Source organism: Branchiostoma belcheri, unplaced genomic scaffold, assembly GCF_001625305.1.
Source record: "Branchiostoma belcheri isolate BF01 breed outbred unplaced genomic scaffold, Haploidv18h27 scaffold143, whole genome shotgun sequence".
Taxonomy (NCBI): domain Eukaryota; kingdom Metazoa; phylum Chordata; class Leptocardii; order Amphioxiformes; family Branchiostomatidae; genus Branchiostoma; species Branchiostoma belcheri.
Genome location: NW_017802858.1, coordinates 63,696 through 70,606, shown reverse-complemented (window position 1 = coordinate 70,606; position 6,911 = coordinate 63,696).

Here is a 6,911-nt window from a genome sequence, read left to right as displayed (position 1 = left end):
TTGCTGATTTGTATGCAAACCACAGTCAGTAGACCACTTCATCAGTCTGTTGGTGTGGATACATTATTCTTCTCATCTGCACCATCTACCCTGGAAACTAATGCAGTCAACCTACAGCATATCTGTCAGGACCTGCATGTCTAGGGATTCAAAAGGCAAACTTTCCTGGAATTCTTCCTGGAAATTGGCGGCAAAGTGTGATTGTGTGGCTTAATGGCAGAGCATTCAGCTCAGAACCAAGAGGTCCAGGGTTCGAACCCTGGCAAGTCATACATTGTGCCCTTGGGAAAGGCACTTAACACAACTTTCCTCACTTTGCTCAGGTGAAAATGAGTATGCCAGAATGATCATTATCGTGGGCATTAACGGAAAATCAAAACAAGTGTCAGGGTGATCTGTCTGTGTCTGTTCAACACTTTCATGTTACTTTGAAGTTTTGAATGTTCACATAGACTACCAATACCACCTGATGTTACACAGTTCAAAGCAGATTTTTCAAAGCCGAGTTGAAATTTTGCCAGAGATACTGCAGTATATATAAATCAGAATGCTTCAAAAGGCCAACTTTTCTGGTAATTCTGCCTGCAACTTTGCAGCAAAGTGTGGGTGATCAGTCTCTGTCTGATAAACACTTTCATCTGACTCTGATGCACACATAGACGGCCAATACCTCCTGATGAGTAGTGATGCATACCGGTTCACTGGACTTGGATCCGGACTTGTAAGAATGTTTAGGTTCAAGTCCAATAAAACCTAAAAGTCAAGAACCGAGTCCGGACTTATTACCATTAAAGACCATTTCACATACCCCTTTTCTTTCCAAACCACCTAAAACCTTCCGTAGATTGTAAAATCTTTCTTGCAAAAAGAAGAAAACATTGCCATCGGGCATCGTCAAGTACCGGCCTCCATGTTGTGTGGCCAAAGTTTCACCCAGACAACATTGCAAGGTTGCAAACATGCAATTTTGTATATGCCATGGGTATAGGTCCGGACTGAACCTAAACCTCTGGACTTGAATCCGGACCTGAACCTAAAATTGGGTTTAGGTATGCATCACTACTGATGAGGAACGTACACAGTTCAAAACAACTTTTTCAAAGCAGGGTTGAAACTTTGCCAGAGAACATACTGCAGTTGACCTATCCAGACATCCTCTATAGTAACAACACAGCACAGATGTCAGTAACCTGGCTTTCAGTACCAAGGACATCAACCACAATCTGTCTCTGTCTCTAACACTTTCATCTGACCACAGCTTTTTCTGAGACGAAACTTTTCCAGAGAACTTATTGCATTTGACCTACAGTGTGCATATATCAGAATGCTCCCTACTTCAAAAGTCCAACTTTCCTGGCTGGAATTCTGCCTGCAAATTGGCAGCAAAGTGTGGGCGATCTGTCTGTGTCTGTTCAACACTTTCATGTGACTTTGAAGTTTGATATTCACACAGACGGTCAATACAGCATACTGAGGGATAATTTACAGTCTTTTTCTGACATGAATATGAATTTGTAACATGGTTACACACTAGGTACATGCTGTGCGAGAGGTATATTTTGTGTGAAACATATTCCTAAAACTGCTGGAATACAAGTTTTTGCCCAATTTTGCCTGAGGACAATATAACAGTTGACCTATGGAGTAGAAATCAAGACACTGCTTCAATAGGCCAACTTTCCTGCCTGGAAATTGGAGGCAAAGTGTGGGCATTTTTTAAAAATCTGTCTGTCTGTTGAACACTTTCATCTCACCAAGTGACTTTGATGCACACATAAACGGCCAATACCTACCTGATGAGTCATTTACACAGTTCAATGCAGCTTTATCTGACATGAATATGCATTTCTAACACGGTTGCACACTAGGTATATACTGTGTATAAGATGGCAGCAAAGTGTGGGCAATTTGTCTCTGTCTGTACAAAACTTTCATTTAACCAAGTGACTTTGATCTTCACATAGACGATCAATACCACATGATGAGGAATTTATATTATACTGTTCAAAGCAGTTTTTTCAAAGCAGGGTTGAAACTTTGCCAGAGAACATTTTGCAGTTGACCTACAGTATATATACATAAATCTATAGAAATCAGAATGCTCCCTGCTTCAAAAGACAACTTTGCTGGAATTCTTACTGGAAATTGGAGGCAAAGTACGGGCAATCTGTCTGTGTCTGTTCAACACTTTCATCTCACCAAATGATTTTGATGCACACATAGACGGCCAATACCACCTGATGAGGAATTTACACAGATCAGAGAAGCTTTTTCACAGAGTTGAAACTTTGCCAGAGAGCATTTTGCAGTCTAGAGTATTTATCTATTCCAGTCATGGACACCCATTATTCACGACATGTACCACACTTCAAAAGGTCGGCAGAAGCCAGCAAAGAAATTTTGCAGAAACCTGAGTCTGCAAAATGGACCCATCCAACTGGCCGACATTGCTATGCGTGACATACATTTCCTTTTACTGGTTTGAACTACTGTAAAACTGCCGACTCAGTGAACTGTCAGAATCTCAAATCTCCAAGCAGATCCTAGGCTGGCAAAAGACAGTGTCAAATTGGTCAGGCAGTACCCATTGGCCAGAAAGGGTGCAATACTTTGGTGGCATATGGACCCTCTCTGGCAAATGGATACTGCCTGGCCAATGGATATTATTAGTCTGTCTGGCCAATCTCATACTGTCTTTTGCCACCCTATAGCTAGGATCTGCTTGGAGATTAGAGAATCTGGTCTGTGGTTACTATGGACAGGAAAATTATTGAAAGGACCAACAAATAAATTCAAGGTTTTCCTGAGCAGAAATTGAGATGACTCCGTATCCAGAATTGTGTAGAAATATATGTTCAACTACATCTACATGTGTGCCAAATTTGGTGTTACAAGTTCATGTTTATTCATTTATCGAGGGTATATCTCAGATCTACAGATCACTTTTTCAGACATCCCTGGGCACACATTTAAAAATACAGTCATGGATACAAAAAATCAATCACAATTATATATAAGACTTAGTGCCTTTTAGACAAAAGTGCACAACTGATTTTTCCACGTATTCCACTGACTAAAAGTTTATCATGCTCACCAGACAAGACAAACTGCTTAGATAATACCTCCAAAGCTTCAGAAAGTACCGCAATCTACAAAGACAACATGTACGTCGATGACTTTCTAGGATTGCCCAGCGGATGCACCCATTTACCATCATTACCCGATAAACGTAATTCCCCAAGGAAAAAGCTTCCTGCAATATCTGGCATCAGCAGCAATTTGGGGTCACATTACGCATAATTACCAGGTAGTTATGTAGAGCTCAGGAGGATTCTAATTGGAAAATGGCCAGAGCTGATGACGTGCAAGGGCAATGTGTCTGAAAAACATTTTCCAGACAAAATTTGACGTATAATATTATGTTAAAAGGCATCAAATACATGTACTAGCCAGCAACCTCTAAGTTGGAGAATCTGATGAATTGGAAAAATGGCCAGAGCTGATGATGGCAAGAACAACGTGTCTGAAAAACATTTTCCAGACAAAATTTGGCACAAAATACTAGCCAGCAACCTCTAGACTAATTTGGAGAATCTGATAATTTGGAACATGGCCTGAACTGATGAAGGCAAGGACAATGTTTCTGGAAAATATTTTCCAGGCAAAATTTGATGTATACTAAATACGTTAAGGAAATACTAGCTAGCTACTAGAGAAACTGATAATTTGGAAAATGACCAGAACTGATGATGAGAAAGGACAACGTTTCTGAAAAACATTTTCCAGACAAAATTTGACATAAATATGTTAAGGCACAAAATACTAGCCAGCAACCTTTAATTTGGAGAATCTCATAATTTGGAACATGGCCAGAACTGATGACGGCAAGAACAAAGTGTCTGAAAAACATTTTCCAGACAAAATTTGATGTAAATATGTTAAGGCACAAAATACTAGCCAGCAACCTCTAGACTAATTTGGAGAATCTGATAATTTGGAACATGGCCAGAACTGATGACGGCAAGAACAAAGTGTCTGAAAAACATTTTCCAGACAAAATTTGATGTAAATATGTTAAGGCACAAAATACTAGCCAGCTACCTTTAATTTGGAGAATCTCATAATTTGGAACATGGCCAGAACTGATGAAGGCAAGGACAATGTTTCTGGAAGACATTTGCCAGACAGAATTTTATGTGAATATGTTAAGGCATGAAAAATTAGGCAACAACATCTTGACATAGACTAAATATGTTAAGGAAATACTAGCCAGCTACCTTTAATTTGGAGAATCTGATAACTTGGAAAATGGCCAGAGCTGATGACGTTTCTGGAAAACATTTTCCAGACAAAATTTGACAAAAATATGCTAAGGCACGAAAGGAAAGCCTGCACCCTTTCACTGGAACATCTGAGAAAAAACAGAAAGGCTTTAGACATTGTCAAGCATTTTTCATGACAGGAAAATGGCTGATCATGATTGGATGTACATGTGCTTGTAGTAATGCTATGATATTACTAACCTTTTGTAGAGGGGGGCTAAAATGACTTTGTATGAGGCACAGAATAAAGTCAAATACGAACATGTAATCTGAAATTTGCAGAATCCATAACTTGCGGGAAAAGCTTTAGAAACAAGTCTTTCTTTAGGCCTCTATGAAAACCCAACTTCAGCCTAAATCTTCAAGTAGTATACAGTATCTGGAATAGTTGAGAATGGTCACTATCTTTATATAACTGTTAAGTCTTACTTACTGGGATTACTGTATTGTCAGTATTATTCTTGCTTTATATTCATGTAAACTATAATTTAACATTTAAGTAAGAATGTGCAATAAACTTGCTATATATACATGGCAGCCTAAAACAAACACTTAAAGCTTACATCCAATATTTGCTATCCAATGTGTCAACAGTATATCTGTAGCTGAGTGTTTGGACAAACATCAGGTTTGTTTTACAATGTTTCAATGTCACCTTCTGCAAATATGGCAGCGATATGTGCTTAAGGGTAGGTTACACAGGCCCAAAGTCAATACACTGTTTGTCAGCAAATAAATGATTTGTGAGAACATAATGTATGAAATCACTGTCACAGTATTTTTTTTTTACCATTTCACCGTATTGGCAAACAAAAGCCAGCATTTGTGCAATGCGCTATACCAGTTAGTACTTTTAACATTATTGCTACTTGGAAACAAGGATCCGAAATGAAATGGACTACTGTTAGTAGTCTATATCATATATTATGAGTGTGTGAATATATCCAGATGTCTGTATATGCCATACCTATAGATATAACAGATACTGCCACATATAGACACTGCTACTGGACCTAGTATGGCAGAACTAGGACACATAAAATTATAGACCCAAAGTAGCAAAATTTACCAACTTAGCCATGATCTCTGGAACAGTATTTTTACATGATCTCAACAAACCCATGCTCTCAAAAAGGTATGATTTGATCTAAATTTAGGCCACACCAATTTAATTTGTTGGTTCTCGGATTTTGTCAGAAAAAACATGAAGCGACAGGGCGAAAAAAAATAAAAATAAAAACAGGTTTAGGCATCCTATTATAGCCCCAAATGCTATGATAGGAGCCATGAAGTCAACACAAAAGGTTGTGTTAATATTTAAACAAGGAATTTTGAACTTTTAATCAAACCACTGCATTGATAGATGGAAACACTGCAACAGCTAGGAAGAAAAGGAATTTCCACAACTGTTGGGGGCAAAACATGAGCATTTTTCAGTTGATTCAGGACCAGAATCAAATTTTTTTTTTTTTGCAAATCAGAAAAAAACGAAGAGGCGAATCCGTGAACCAACAAATTAAATTGGTGTGGCCTTAATGCATAATATTTATCTGACACAACAGTTTTATACTGGCCATAAGTTATGTCCATCATTAGCAAGTCGAATGGCGGAAAGGCAAACACGATGTATAATTTATGTTTGTAAATTTATTCTGGTCTAAATACTCTAATCCCTGACCTGAATGCATAAATCTATCAATTACTTATCCCAGTCTAGGGTAATCTGCATCGTGTTGCCTGCATATGTTAGAGGTGTAATATGTTGCAGGGAAGGGCACCTCTTAATCCTCAGAAATGTACTTTATACTGAATTGTAGCCTTAAAATGATGGAAGCTAGCCAGCTATATGACATAGATTGCACCAGAAGTTTTACTGTAACAACTGTGACTGAATCAGGACAAGCAAATTTAGTAGCCATTTAGACTTAAGTTATCGATTGTCTATAACTATTGTTTATTTTAATTCATCACTGAGTTTTATTCAACACTACCAATTTGTTACCATACTTAACAGCAAAAGCTACTCTTCATATTCTCCAGTGTCACTGACGAAAGATGCTACCTGAAACATCTGTTAAAAATCATAAACAGTTGCTTGAGTAACTGTTTTTTGGCATGTCTTATTACCTGGATGTCTAACATTCACCTGATATAATCCTGACAAAAACATAAGGTACGGTAGTTCTTTCAAAGTTTCATGACTTGAAGCTTAAGCTTATGTCTGACAGAATAGCATAACATTGATGACAGATACGATCATGAAATTCAAATCTGTTCAAAGGAATCAATTCCACAGTTGGGCAGACACAGACACATGCAAAGTATTATATATAATAACATGGGGGTTCAAATGCACGTTCACCCGGAATGCACGATCTCCTTCCAGCATGGAAATCATGTTTAAAACAGCTTCATCTGTATTCTGACAGACTGTGTGCATGTGTTAGTCTGTATCTGTATCTGTATAGCCGGTATAACCACCCTTCGGCGTAACACACCAGCTTTGCAGGCACGCGGCGTGGCGGCAGCTGGCTATATCACACTGAACGACTTGTTACACTCAATCTTTGCACATTTGATTGCAAGAGT